Consider the following 15,516-nt stretch of genomic DNA (forward strand, 5'->3'; position numbering starts at 1 on the left):
TGAGCTGGCATTTGTATTAGGCTACAAGTTGAGGCTACGCTTCTGTTCTTTTTTTTTTTTTTTTTTTTGAGACGGAGTCTTGCTCTGTCACCCAGGCTGGAGTGCAGTGGCCGGATCTCAGCTCACTGCAAGCTCCGCCTCCCGGGTTCACGCCATTCTCCTGCCTCAGCCTCCCGAGTAGCTGGGACTAGAGGCGCCCGCCACCTCGCCCGGCTAGTTTTTTTGTAGTTTTAGTAGAGACGGGGTTTCACCGTGTTCGCCAGGATGGTCTCGATCTTCTGACCTCGTGATCCGCCCGTCTCGGCCTCCCAAAGTGCTGGGATTACAGGCTTGAGCCACCGCGCCCGGCCTACGCTTCTGTTCTTGATACTTGGCATCCACACCTGAGCTGTGTGTCCCCAAGGGTGAGGCTGCCATTTCTCTCATAGGCTTTTCTCTTTTCCTCTTTTAACATATGCTGTGCCCCTAGATGCTAAGCCCTGTGCTAGGTGCCAAGGAAACAAGGGCAATGAGGGATGATGGAGACAGGAGTGGGGGATGGGCACAGGCCTGAGACTGGAGTCTAACAGGCCTGTTTCTGTGTCAGTTACAGGGGAGAGCAGCTAACCCACTCTGGGTTTAGGGGGCAGGGGGCCATGCCTGGCACAAGTGTGGGGCTGGCCACACCTGGGCGGAGACAGACAGGCATGTTGGCTGGAGAGCTTGCCTGCAAGCTTTGCAGCTATCAAATGTGTAAATTCCAAAGTGGATATGTAGAGTTTCTGATTGAATGAAACATTTGAAAAACGAATGGGGAAGGCATCTGAAGTATTTTTCCCAATGTGAAGTTAAAGGAGGAAGCTTCAGTGGAGCCTTGTTGACAAAAACAGTGTGGTACGGATTCCCAGTTGCATAATTCAGAGCACTGGGGAAGTTTTGACCTGTGTTTTGCAAGACGCTCGTCAATTCCTGAGCAAGTGGAAATAATGAAGTTGCTCAGGAGGGATTGCCTTGGGGGTGAGACCTGTGACAGAGTCTGTCATTTTTAACCTTCTGTTCTGGAAATACTTTTTACAGTGTCTTCTGCCTTTTTCCTTTTTAAAGATTGTTTTAAAAACACCACTTCTGGCTTTCTTTCCTTCTCTTTCAGTAATTTGTTGCAGGGCATTTTGGACAGGAATATTTCATAGACATTCCTGTTCGAGCTGACGGTCATGTCCCAGATGTGTTTGCTGCAGTATGTGGGCGGACATATGACTGCCCCGTCAAAGGTCTTACTTCCGTATTGACCCCAGCCATAAAAGTCATCATAAATCTGGTTCATAATGAACAATCCTTGCATGCTGTTCATAATTAGAAAATCCAGGTGTGTGCTTTTATTTCTAGAATTTTGTCCTGTCTGAAATGTAGGAAGATGCTGTTACAAAGAAGCACATTCAAAGCCATTTAAAAGCATGGTTGAACTGGGTGCAGTGGCATGCATCTGTAATCCAGGTACACAGGAGGCTGAGGCAGGAGCATGACTTCAGCCCAGGAGTTGAAGTCCAGCCTGGGCAACATAAGAAAAAAAAAAAAAAAGTAAAGACATGGCTGACTTTTCTTAGAGTGAGGCAGTAGACTGTGTGCTTCCAGGCATGGTCTCCAGGTCAGAAAGCCCAGACGTGGAATTCTCCTGTGGGCACTTTGGGCTCATCCTGGTGCAGAGCTACAATTTCAGGTTTCCTAGTGCACAGTTCTGATCATATCTTTTTTTTCTAGATATATAAGGAGCTATTTTTGTAAAATGGTGGTGGTTTAAAGTATTTTTATCATATGGTGGTTTGTAATGCCACCTCCTTTTTATTGTTTTTAGCTTAGCGTTAGCCTGCAGACCCTCAGAAACTGCTGAGTGGTGAGAGGCACTGCAGGGTAGGCTGGAGCAGAGAGGGCTGTGGAGAGGCTGGGGGCAGGGCAGGGTGGTGCAGGGAGCCTGGGTCGCTGTCTGATTGCACAGCTGTGGGTGGCGTGGGGCGGCTGCAGGCCAGCCTCACATCTCATGGTCAGCACTGCTTGTTACCACAAGCACTCCATATCTGGTGGTGCACTGCCGTGGAGCACCTCAGGTGTGACGTCAGCTTACATAGGACCCTGCCTTCATTTCCAGGTGCTTGCTTACTTCAAGATTTTAACAAATCATTTGATTTCTTTAGGCTTCGTCTTCCTTGGCTAAATTTTTAAAAGAAGACCACATGGTCACTGACTCCTTTTTGCAAAGGACATAATGAATATTTGTTAAACTTTTGAATTATCATTTCTATAATAAACTTTTTATTTTGCAAGAATTCTATATGTGCAGAAATTTGCAAAACTAATAGAATTCCTGTCTGCTTTTTACCTGGCTTTCTCTAATGTTAACAATTTATGTAACCGCAGCTCATTTTTTGAAATTAAGAAATTAACATTGATGCAGTGTTACTAAATAAACTATGAACTTTCTTTGGATTTCACCAGCTTTCCCACTGATGTTTTCTTGCAGTTCTAGGATCCCACCCAGGTCCTTGATGATTTTTCCTAGTATTAGATTGGCAGATAAATTTGGGAAGAGTCCCACAGAGGTGAAGTGCCCTTCTCATTACGTCATCTCAGTAGGCACCTGATACTGCCATGACTCATCAGTGTGATGTTAACCTTGCGGGTTTACTGTAGTCGGTCTCGGTTTTAAATGTGGTTCAGGTGCGCTGGTTCCCCACAAGGTTGCTGATCTCTTCAGGCCAGGGCCCTGCTCTACTTGCTTTGTGCCTCTTCCCAGCTGTGGGTGCCAGTGTCGACGGGCACGGCAGGCCAGGTGGAGATGCATTTGGGTTTTGTGGTTCTGTGAGCATTCTACAGTTTTCACATCACAGGTGAAACAGGATTGGCCATGTGTTGATAATTGTTGAAATGGGGGATCATTCTAGTTTCGTTTCTTTTTTTTTTTTTTTAAAGGCCAGCATCTCACCCTGTCACGCAGGCTAGAGTGCAGTGGTGGGATCCTGATCCATGGCAGCCTCACCCTCCTGAGTAGTTGGGACCACATCTATGCACTATCTTGCCCAGCTAATTTTTAAAAAATTTTCAGAGGGATAGGTTCTCTCCATGTTGCCCAGGCTGGTCTCGAACACATGGACTCAAGCGATCCTCATGCCTCGGCTTCTCAAAGTGCTGGGATTAAAGGCATGAGCCACTGTGCCTGACCTAGTTTCTACTTTCTACATGTTTGACGTTTTCTATTAAAAAAGAAAAAGAGAAAACTATTTCCAATCTACAGCGATAATCAATCCCATATTGCTTGGATGATGCAGGTGTTACAATGGTGATCGTTGCCAGAAGTTACTGAGGTGGGAGGATTACTCATCTTAAATGTATTTGGTTCTTCCCCAAGGCCTCCATAAGAAGAAAAACTTGAGGCCGGGCATGGTGGCTCAAGCCTATAATCCCAGCACTTCAGGAGGCCAAGACAGGCGGATCACGAGGTCAGGAGATCGAGACCGTCCTGGCTAACACGGTGAAACCCTGTCTCTACTAAAAAATACAAAAAACTAGCCGGGCATGGTGGCGGGCGCCTATAGTCCCAGCCACTCGGGAGGCTGAGGCAGGAGAATGGTGGAAACCCGTGAGGCGGAGCTTGCAGTCAGCTGAGATCCGGCCACTGCACTCCAACCTGGGCGACAGAGCGAGACTCCATCTCAAAAAAAAAAAAGAAGAAAAACTTGAATCCAAACCAGTGTTAAGTGGTACTGCTAATAACAGTGTAATAATAATGCTCCTTAACATCTTTCAGGGAGAAAAATCATTGGTGTGCCATCAGAAAAGAATTCCAATTGAAATGAAGTTATAGATTAGTTGGAATACATTTATAGAATACAGAGACAAAGTCTGCCATGTAATGTCACGATCATTTGTTGAAGAGAAATTTGTAAAATGAGAAACACTTTTAAGTTTATGGTTGGTATTCTATTCATAATTATCTCCATATTTCAAACTGAGAATGGAAGCTTGTAGAAGTTAGTGAGTGACCATGTCTTTTAAGTTGTATTTATGTAACACTTGCCAATGCCTAGAGGCTTTAAGATGTGTACTTACTACATGGCTGTATTAGTCAGAGTCAGTAGGGTGGATGGATGGATGTAGATGGATAAGAAGCAATTTGTTAGGGGAATTGGCTCACATGGTTGTGGAGTCTGAGAAATTCTATGACAGGCCGCCTGCAAGCTGGAGACCCTAGGATGCCGGTAGTGTGGCTCAGTCATCTTTTGAGGGCCCCAGAACCAGAGAAGCCAATCATGTAGCTCTCAGTCCACTGCTGAAGGCCTAAGAACCCAGGGGCCGCTGGTGTAAGTCCTGGGGTCCAAAGGCTGGCAAGCTTGGGGTTCTGTGGTCCAAGGAAGGAGATGAGTGCATCCCAGGTCCAGGACATTGATAGACACATTTGCCCTTTTTGTTTTTTTTTCTCTTCAGGCCCCCGGCAGATTGGATGGTGCCTGCCCTTATTGATGGTGGCTCTTCCCCACCTCATCCACTCTACACCCATGTGCCAGTCTCTTCTGGAAACAGCTTCATGGACACACACCAAAATCAGACTTTACTAGGTTTCTAGATTTTCCTAGGTATTCCAGTCGAGTTGACACCTAAAACTCTAAAACTAACCATGACACACTCCAAGTATTGAAAATCTTGAATAAGGGTTCAAATGCTACCTATTTCTTTTCCCATCTTAACCACTTTCTTTTTCCCCAGCACTGATCCAAAATATAGAAGGAGAAGGGAGAAGATAATGGTAGCGCTCTGGAATGCTTGGCACCACGATTTCATTTTCTTACGTATTTATACCCCTCCTGGTTTCTCTAAGGGTTTGAGTTGGTTATTAGGGACTATGAGAAAAAAGGTGGCAGACTTGAACTCTTCCTTTGCCTTCCCCAAAGCAACAACAGTGAAACCTGTTTAGTTCTGGGAAGAGCTGCTGCAATCACCCATAGCTCTCTTGCAGTGTCACGCTGTTTGTGGAGGTCCAGGACACACTCTGCCGTCAGAGGGAGCCAGGGTCGCAGCTTCCCACGCCGCCATTGCTGTGCAACTGTGAGCAAGCCACTTCCCGAAACCTGTAGTTTTCTCATCTGAAAACTGGCGCAGTACTCCCACCTTGCAAGGCTATCATGAGTATATCGTTGTATACAAAGATCTGGGAAGTGTGTATCAAATGTCATAAAATATGCACTCAGTAAAGTACCTAATTTGATCATCTGTTTGCAGGGTTTCTTTCTTCCTTTCTTTCTTTTTCTTTCTTTTCTTTTCTTTTTTTTTTTTTGATGGAGTCTCACTCTGTTACCCAGGCTGGAGTGCATTGGCGCAATCTCGGCTCACTGCAAGCTCCACCTCCCAGGTTCACGCCATTCTCCTGCCTCAGCCTCCCAAGTAGCTGGGACTACAGGCGCCCGCCACCACCCCTGGCTAATTTTGTGTATTTTTAGTAGAGACGGGGTTTCACCGTGTTAGCCAGGATGGTCTCCATCTCCTGACCTCTTGATCCGCCCGCCTTGGCCTCCCAAAGTGCTGGGATTTCAGGTGTGAGCCACCGCGCCCGACCCATTTGCAGGGTTTCTAAATACCAACTCACAGTGCCAGTTTCACTATCATGCTAGACGATGACACACCAACAGTATAATTATTCTGTTACAGAGTTAAAGAGCTCTAGTTTAAGGTTTTTTTATTGATTCTGGGGTTGTATTACCTGTCTTTTGGTGTTAAAATGTCTTTGAAATGAAATAATGGGAGTGATATGTCTTTTTCTTTTTAAAGTGTCCTTAGGGGGCAAAATTAAGTTGGCAGCCTTATGTTGGCTGCCTTTCCTGCCCTCAGGAAAAAGCCCTGATCAGTAACATTGGGATCTTCTATCTGGATCCTACTCTCCTTTGAGGGAGGAGGAAGCCCCAGCCAAAGAGGGGAGGCCACAGCCAGAGGTGCGGCGGGACACTGCCCTTGTTTACGTGATTCAGCTCAGAGTCCAGCCTTCCTGGGCATCTTCCCACGTCTCTTCCTGGCCCCCTGCCCCAGCCCCACCTTCAGCACTCCCTACCTAAGTCTGTTATGTAGCACCTGTCACTCTGCATAGTCCTCTGGGTGCTCGTCCATCTACCCTCCCAGACTCGAAGCTGCTTACGGACAAGTTAGTTTAAGTTAATTATTTAGTTTGTAACTTCCAGAGCCTGGTGTAGGGACAGTGCTGAAAAATGTTTGTCAGATGGCTGAATTAAAATATAAATAGATGAGGGGAAAAAAATCACACTGATAAAACATTAACATAACAGGCCCCTAACTTTATTCCTGAAAATACCCACAAACTCACCGGAAACCTTGCTCACATTCCTTTTGAATTTCAGATCTTTCTTGGATCATCTTCCATTTTTAATGTGTTGCCCAAAGAAGGCTCGAGCTGTTCTCAGGACCATGGGGCTGTGTGACATCTTAACTGAGATGTGCTAGAAATCTCGATGTTGCTCCTCCTGTGGCATTTGGGGATTTTATAAAATGAGTAAGAAAAAAAATTAACGTGGTCCCTCTATCACATTGGTGCTTTAAAGTTTTTCCTCAATTGGACTGTCTCCATTAATTAGTCTTGCTTCACTTTTAGAAAAAAATCTTTGGACGAGTGCCAGAGAGGCAAAGATGCTTATGTAAAGGGTTTTAACATTTTTTTCCTTTGCCAAAGATAGAACTGATACTTAGCTTTGCTTTGTCCTGGCACCTTCTTCTTTGATAGAGAACGTTAGACATTTGGCTTGGTTTATTCCTTTTTATGTACACTTGTGAGATGAGTAAAGGCAAGATGGCTTTTTTTTTTTTTTTTTTTTTTGAGACGGAGTCTCGCTCTGTCGCCAGGCTGGAGTGCAGGGGCACGATCTCACTGCAACCTCCTCCTCCTGGGTTCAAGCAGTTCTCCTGCCTCAGCCTCCCAAGTAGATGGGACTACAGGTGCACACCACCACACCCAGCTAATTTTTGTATTTTTCATAGAGACGGGGTTTCACCGTGTTAGCCAGGATGGTCTTGATCTCTTGATCTCATGATCCTCCTACCTCAGCCTCCCAAAGTGCTGGAATTACAGGAGTGAGCCACCGTGCCCAGCCCAAGATGGCTCAATCTACGTCTTGGTTCATGAAACATACGAAAAGCTAACAAGTAGGATTTGAAAATAGCTACTATCCCGTTCTCAGTCAAAAGAAAAATATGAAAAAGATTGACCTATCACATTTTCACCTAATCTATTTATGATTATAGTAGGTTTTCTAGAATTTAAGATTTACTTATCATTTGAAGACAAAAACTAATGCCTTAAAGTATCGTATTAAATTTTGCTGGTTTACTGTCTCGCAGCCATTGAAACGTGTCGCTGATACCTGCCACTTCCAGGTCACTGAACTGTCATTGTCATGCCTTTCACTGTGGTGCTAGTGGGAAGAACCCAAGCTAGTCTGGTTAGAAAGTGGACCATTTGGATCCTCTACCAAAGTCGTTCGTAGAGGATCAGTTATTCTAAGACTTCAGGTCTAAGAAATACACTTGGGCTAAAATGACCCAGAACTTACTTTAATCTTTTGAATCTGAGGCACTTTGTGGTCCTTGGTTAATATCAGTGACTGTTGTATTGCAGATGCAGATGCAGGGTAGGAAGGAAGCTCTGTTACTTGACTTCTGCTGGGGGCTTTTCTTCCTTTTCTCCTGTTTTTCTTCTCACCTTTTCCCCTCCTTCTCCCCGCTTCTTCCTCTTTATTGAGGTATTAGTTTACAGACAATTGAATGCATCCTTTTAGGAGCTTTGACAAGTGGAAACACCTGTGTGACTCAGTCAAGACAGAGTATTTCCATTGCTCCAAAAGTTCCTTGTGTCCCTTTGACGTCAGTCCCCCACCCTGCCCCCTGGCCCTGGCAAACATTGATCTGTCACTATAGGTTGTTTTTGCTTGGTTTCAAATTTCATCCACATAGACACACACAGTGTGTGCTGTTTTGCATCTGGCTGCTTTGCTCACCATGATGTTTTTGTGATTCATCCATGTTACATCTGTCAGTAGCTCATTCCTTTTTATTGCTGAGTGGTTTTTAGCTGTGTGCCGATGCCACACACAGTTGGGTTTTGATGTCCTGTGTAGAGATGTGTGACGGAAACCTAGGTGCTACAGGAGTGCGTGCATTCTCTCCCCAACTTTCAGCAGCATGTGAGGAAGGCAGAGAGAACTAGCAAATAAACGAACCAGATTTGGGGGAATCTTCTTTTTATCCAAGCCTTGCTATTCCTTGACTAGTTTGGCTTCTCAGAACAACACTATTCTGGTTACCCCTGGCTTGGGCCAGTCTGTAGGATCTCGGTGTTTGCCTTTCTGGAGATGGGGAGTTACAAATTCCTAATGGAAAAGGCTTTGGTCAGAGCAGCTCCTTTTGGTCTTTTGTCTAACTTCGTTGTCCCTGCTGCTGATGGATCACCTGGCTCTGTGTTTGGGGCATGCTAAGTTCAGGGACCCAGGTACATAGGAACTGTAGAGCCTGCCCCGTGCCAGGCTGCCAGGTGCTAGCCTATGCTAGCCACCTGCCACTGAGGTCTCCTGCCTTGCCCTCGCCCTGTCCTGGCTCAGCTGTTAGTTTTAGCCTGCTAGGGAAAGACTGAGGCGAGTGCAGAATTGCAATCTGCGGTATTCTATTAACAACCCAATTACTGTGTGCCCATAATCACTTTTAAGAATCACCTTTTTTTTTTCTTTATTGAGACAGAGTCTCACTCTGTCGCCCAGGCTGGAGTGTAATGGCACGATCTTAGCTCACTGCAACCTCCACCTCCTGGGTTCAAGCAATTCTCCTGCCTCAGCCTCTCGAGTAGCTGAGATTACAGGCGTGCACTACCATGCCCAGCTAATGTTTGTATTTTTAGTAGAGACAGGGTTTCACTGTGTGGCCAGGCTGGTCTCCAACTCCTGACCTCAAGTGATCTGCTCACCTTGGCCCCACGAAGTGCTGGGATTACAGGCATGAGCCACCTCGCCCAGCCAAGAATCACCTTGTAAAACACAATGACTGGGCTGGGGAAAGGCCTGGGAATAGAGGGATGATAGCTAAAGGGTACAGGGTTTCTCTTTGAGGTAATGAAAATGTCCTGGCCTTGACGGTGGTGATGGTTGCACGCACCTGGGAATATACTAAATCACGTTGAATTGTGCCCTTTAATTGGGTGACCTGTGTGACATGTGAATTATATCTCAATAAAGTGTTTTTTTTTTTTTTTTTAAGGCAATATAGAGCAATGACAGACCAGTAGAGGAGTGGTGAAAACAAAATATAACATTGTAGAAATTTTATTGTTTCCAAATGACATGACCTTCTGCCAAATATCCTGATTTTCATAGCAGGTCCCGTTCCATGGGAGGCACAGGTTTGGTAGAGAGAGGAGGGGCTTTGTATCAAGTGGGCCTTAGTGTGAATCCCATTCTGTGCTTATTAGCTGGGTGACCTTGGGCAGATTGCTTATGCTCTGCGGTGGTTTCCCTCCCTGTAAAACAGGGCTAGGAGTACCTATCTTACAGTGTTTCAGAAGAGCGTGGTCAACGTGGTAAAAGCAGTCATTTTTACCATGCGACAATCATAAAACAAAAGGCTTCAGATAGAAGCAGCAGCCTTGCTGGGTCCTGTCCTGTCTTTGAGTCCTGCTAGGCTGATGAATCGGTCTGCTGGAGCTGCAGTGGGCGCTGGGTGAAAGAATCTCCCTGGGAAGTGCTGCCCTGCGTGGTGTTGGCTGCCTCTGCAGGGGGCCAGAGCTGATGGATGGCACTGCTGGTCTTTAATTAACTTGGTGGACTCTCTCTTTCTGAATTTTCTTCCGCCTTAATCCACACGGTTTGAGTAAGCTGGTTGCACACTCTTGGAGAACCAGCACGAGATGTCCCTCATTTTATTTATTTGCACTTCTGCTCAGCCTGTACATTGTGGGCCGGGGCAGGGACCTTGGCTGCTTTGACTGTGGGACCCTAAGCACTGTGCCTGGCATTAATGTTTGTTGAATGAATGTCCAATGGTTTCCAGTCTTTGATGACAGAAGTCAGATCAGAACTGGAATTCCAGCTTAGGCTCTGCATGCCAGAGGCCAATAGGTGAGCTTCCCTGAGCGGAGTTTCTGTCCCAGCATCACCTAGAGGGTGGTCGGGCAGCTGTACCACTGCCCCGGACAGGAGAGCTGCCTGAGTCAGTCTTGTCTTCTGCCATAGTCCATTTTTCCTGCCTAGAGTCCACTAGTGAGGTGTGGCTGACTTGGGCAGGGAGGGGGTGTCTTTAACCACACTGGAGATCTGGTTTAATGACTTCCTAGTCCCACTACTATTCAGTTCAAAGTCAGTTTTCCTTTTCTTTGCCACCCCCCTCACCTCCCCCCGTTGCTCTGCTAACTGGGTACTTGGGGCAGGACTCACAATGCCTCCACCCACCTCAGGCATCCAGGCTGCACTTTGCCTGAGGGCATGTGAGGGTGGCCCTGTGGCCTGGACTGTGAATGGCTGCTGCTGGTGCTGGGCTGGCCTTCCGTTGCCCTGTGCTGGATGTGGCCCTCAACCCCTACCCCAGACCTCACCCTCCATCCCCCAACCCCAGTTCTGCCTTGGGCCCTCTTCTCCTTTTCCAAGTTCGGCTTTTTATTAAGCAGAAACTATATCCAAGACCCAGTTCTGATCCTTGAGGAACTGTCAAGATGGAGGGGCAGTGTTGTGTAGCTGGGACTCTGGAGGCTGGCTGCCTGGGCTCACAGGCTGGCTCTCCTTGCACCAGCTGTGGGACACTTAGCAAATTGCATAACCTTTCGTCTGGGAAATGGAGATAACAATGCTTACCCCCAGAGAGCTATTTTCATGATTAGCCAGAAATAAAATGCTGTGTAAATGTTTGTTGAGCAGCCTGTGTTTGTTGGATTTAAAAAAAGAGAGTGAATCTCTTAAACAAAAAGCCCTCCCATAACCAGCAGCCCTAAGTGGGGGTCTGTGACAAAAAAAAAAAAGTTGTCTGATACCCTGGCTTGGGGGAGGGGACGGGTAGACAATTTTTGTATTTTTTTGTAGAGACGGGGTTTCACCGTGTTGGCCAGGCTGGTCTCAAACTCGCTCCCCCAGAACTCAGGTGCTGCTTCTGTCTTAGTGGAGTGGGCACTTGCCAGCTGTGGTGGGCGTGGCACTCTGGTGTTCATCTTCTGTGATGGTGCAGTGGATTTAACTAAACCGACTACAGGATATAGTGAAGTATGTGTTGACTTCTCTGCTTTTTTGGTGAAGGGCTGTGTGGGGAGGGTGGTAAATAATTTCTCAAGTAGTGTAAATTATTATCATATGTCAAGTAATAGGGTCTCGTGTTATGTGGTCTTTGCTTTTATTGGTACTTTTCCATTAAGGAATTTCTTTTTTTTTTCTTTTTTTTTTCTTTTTTGAGACAAGATCTTGCTCTGTCACCCAGGCTAGAGTGCAGTGGCGTGATCTCAGCTCACTGCAACCTCTGCCCACTGGGGTCAAGCGATTCTCGTGCCTCAGCCTTCTGAGTAGCTGGGATTACAGGCATGCACCACCACGCCTGGCCAATTTTTGTATTTTTTTAGTAAAGACGAGGTTTCACCATATTGGCCAGGCTGGTCTCAAACTCCTGGCTTCAAGCAATCCATTCGCTTCAGCCTCCCAAAGTGCTGGGACTACAAGTGTGAGCCACTGGCCCAGCCTAAGGAATTTCTAAACACAAGATTTTCAAAAGAGATTTTTAACCTACTTCGTTTTGTGTTATAAGGTAAGACTAGATGGCTGTTTTTAACTGAACATTTTTGTTTGTTGTTTTTGTTTTTGTTTTTGAGACGGAGTCTTGCTCTGTTGCCCAGGCAGTGGTACAATCTCTGCTCTGCGAGCTCTGCCTCCCGGGTTCACGTCATTCTCCTGCCTCAGCCTCCCGAGTAGCTGGGACTACAGGTGCCACCACCATGCCTGGCATATTTTTTTTTTTTGTATTTTGTATTTTTAGTAGAGGCGGGGTTTCACCGTGTTAGCCAGGATGGTCTTGATCTCCTGGCCTTGTGATCCACCCACCTCAGCCTCCCAAAGTGCTGGGATTACAGGCTTGAGCCACCACGCCCCGCCAACTGAACATTTTTGAATGAATGTGAGTAGCAAGAACACTGGTAAATAGTGTATATCCACTTAGCAGTTTCCCCTTGCAGTATGTTCTTTTGCCAATTATGTATTTTCCCATCCCTACATACACCCTCTTGGGCCATGTTGAAAGGAGGAAACCACCCTGAACTGGGCCTACCCTGGCCTTTACCACTTAAATCCTGGCTTGCCAAGGGGAATGGGGGAGTGGGCATGTGTATCTTCTAGGAGGGCACCTAGGGGAAATTGATCCCTTGAAATATTTGTTTCCTGTCTGTTTTTGCAGATTAGTTTCCATATCTACTCTTTCCTGTAGTGTCTGTATTTTTTGATATTGTATGAGATTCAAAAAGTTTTATTGAATAATATATATACCTAAAGTGCACAGATCTCAAGTGTGCATATCAGTGAATTTTCACAAGTGCAGCACACCCATAGCCAGTTTAAGAGCCATAGCACGGCTCCAAAACCCTCCTGGTGCCCCTTCCCGCCTGCCTCCTCTCTCTCTTCCCTGTCCTGGCTTCAAAGGGTGTAGATTAGTTACGCCTCTTCTTGTGCTGGATCCAAAGGGAATCATACAGTATGTATTCTTGTAGGCACAAGCATTTTAAAATCTTTTTCTCCTCACCTAAAGTATTATTGTTTTTTTCTTCACTTTAAATTCTTTGTAAAAATTGAAGAAGCGAGATGTTTTTGTTTTTATTTCCGTGTAATCACACTTGCGTATTTGAGTGTCCTAGTTCTTAGGAGTCAGTCGTGCTGCTGAGAGACGATGGGGTCCCCTGCCTGTCTCCAGGGGACTCCGAGTCCCCAGTCCCGTCTCCTGCATGAGGCTTCCTGTTCATCTGCTGACAGGCATTGCCTTGTTGTCTGTAGTCACAGAAGGAAGTTGAATTCCACATGTTGGGACAATGTAAGATTATCCTGTGCAAGCAAGTCCCTGTCCCACTGACTGCTGTGACGCCCCTCAGATGCAGAGCATGCCGTCTTTTTTCTCTTGTAAGCAGGAGGATCTCAAGTACAAGAAGATAATAGAAGACGCTCATGTATGGTGTAAGTTAGTTTGTATATAAGTTGATTTTTTGTGTAGGGGGGAGGGGGTAGTATGAATTTTGTTCTCAGACCTCTTCTCCCTGATTTTCCATGGAAATACTGAAATTTCTCTTTGGCCACTTTCTGAAAGGAAGGCTTCTGCCTTCTGTGATGGCCACAGCAGGCAGGAGCGTGCAGTCTGGGAACCTGGAACTGTACAGCGAATGCAGCAGTGTAGGGGAATGACCTTATCTCGGCAGCCAACAGGAAATGATGAAATGTGCTGGGAGAATTCAGCTGAGAGACAGAGGTCAGACATGCCGGCAGGGTCGGAAACAGGCAGGTACGGAAGCTGAGCTGCAGAGTTAGCTGGCATCTGACAGAAAAACGTGAGTGTGCCGTGGAAGGCTTGCATTTCCTTTAAGGTGGACCTCTTTGAAAGTAGAATTTTCATGGAATTGTTTTCTTTCTCACTGAGTGACTGATTTAACAGAACTCTCACCTTCTGTGCAAGCGCACCTAGTTTTAGAGCTCCTTGATGGAAATGTTCAATTAGTTCATTATTAACTGAGCAATGCAGAATGCTTTATCCAGGGTGCTTGGAGAAAATGTCAGAGTGTTTGATTTTCTTGGAGAATAGATTTTGGCTTAAACAAATGAAGGATTGTGTTTTATAAGTTTTGTCTCTGGTTTTAGAACATACGTGCATGTTTCCTTTCAAAATAGATGCAGTAACTTTGCACCTTTGCTTTGGCATGTTTTAGAGTAGCTGACATACTTTAGCTGTATTTTTTTCTTACCGAAATGAGTTACTTGAGTTAGCTGTTAATAGAGGGCTTTTTCCCCTACTTTAAGGCGTTAATGTTTATTACATGCTGCCATTTTCTTTCTTTACAGCCAAATCTAATCTACAAACACATAAGTGGGACTTGAGAGAGAAAAACCAAATTATCTTTTCCAGGAGACGTAATTGCTGTTTCATGACTAGTCTCCTGCAGACTCTCTGAATCACCTGCCACTGCTCCAGGCCCCCTCCTGGCCCTCTCCCCATCCCCCTCCTCAGTTCTTCTCATTTCTCATCCCAGCTGGACCCTGTGCCCTCATCCCCCTCTGAGGGTTGTCACTAGACACTGTTTATATTTTTGTCGGGTAACAAAATGTTAAAAGTTTTATTGTTTTAATAACTGAGCAGCTTTATATACATATTTAATTGTTTCTTAGAAGTCGTATTCTGGAATTTTAAAAAAACAGTGGCTCCCCTTTATTGCTGTGGTGCTGTAATTCTAATTAGATTTTTTAAATCCTGAGACTTAAGTGATCGATCATCAGTGAATTATACTTACTGGATTACTGATTGCTGTTAAAAAGGCAGCGTCCTGTCTCCGTTTTCCAGAAAATACTGTGCTGGTGCAGCCTGTGCCTCACAGAGAAGCCTGCTTTCTTGTTAGGATGTTACCTGCTATGAAGTGTGTGTTTCGAATCCTTTTAAGATTGCATAGGAAAGGTTTCTAGAAACCCCCAAGATATATAGTATGTCTGTTCGACCTTAATCGGGCCCATCAGTTTTGTCTTTGCTCTTGTAGCTCTGAATATCTCTTTCTTCAGATCCCTTCCTTCTTGTCAATAAAACATCCTACTGAATTCTATTTTATTTATTTATTTTTTTTTTGAGACAGAGTCTGGCTCTGTCGCCCAGGCTGGAGTGCAGTGGCACGATCTCAGCTTACTGCAAGTTCCGCCTCCCGGGTTTACGCCATTCACCTGCCTCAGCCTCCCGAGTAGCTGGGACTACAGGCGCCGCCACTTCGCCCGGCTAGTTTTTTGTATTTTTTTTTTTTTTTTAGTAGAGACGGGGTTTCACCGTGTTAGCCAGGATGGCCTCGATCTCCTGACCTCATGATCCGCCCGCCTCGGCCTCCCAAAGTGCTGGGATTACAGGCTTGAGCCACCGCGCCCGGCCCCTACTGAATTCTAGATGAACTTTAAATGCTGTATTTATGAAAACAGCAAAAAGGTTTCATAACTTCAAACCAAAACATGTTTTACAGGTATGAGATTTATGCCAATAAGTAAAAATACACCTTCCTTTTTTCTTTTTAAACAGTGTTAGTCCTTTGAGACCCGTTTGCCCACCCACACAATTCTGTTATTCATTTGGTGGCATAATACAGAAGGTGGGAATGCAATATTTAGAGCTGTAATGGCTCTTGGAGTTAATATTCCAGGCTCCGCACTTTACCAAAGGAATTGAGATCCAGAGGTGACGACTTGTCCAAGGTCACTTGTCTTGTCGGTAGCCGAGTGAGTCTGAAACCCTGGTCTCATGACCAGGATC

General features: G+C 45.6%; 1 protein-coding gene across 7 annotated transcripts in view; it reads left to right on the forward strand.

Moving 5' to 3' along the window:
• The window catches only part of PACSIN2 (protein kinase C and casein kinase substrate in neurons 2), a 144,745-nt gene that overhangs the window by 40,871 nt on the left and 88,358 nt on the right, over positions 1–15,516 (forward strand). For 2 of the 7 annotated variants that reach the window (XM_038007352.2, XM_007975999.3), the window contains exon 1: positions 13,451–13,570. The exons of 3 other annotated variants lie outside the window; for them this stretch is intronic. The gene's annotated coding sequence lies outside the window, so the exon portion shown is untranslated. Of the gene's footprint in view, positions 1–13,182; positions 13,203–13,450; positions 13,571–15,516 lie in introns of those variants that run through there. 2 more of the 7 variants (XM_038007353.2, XM_073006640.1) reach the window with 2 other exon arrangements.

This window comes from Chlorocebus sabaeus, chromosome 19 (genome assembly GCF_047675955.1).
Source record: "Chlorocebus sabaeus isolate Y175 chromosome 19, mChlSab1.0.hap1, whole genome shotgun sequence".
Taxonomy (NCBI): Eukaryota; Metazoa; Chordata; class Mammalia; order Primates; family Cercopithecidae; genus Chlorocebus; species Chlorocebus sabaeus.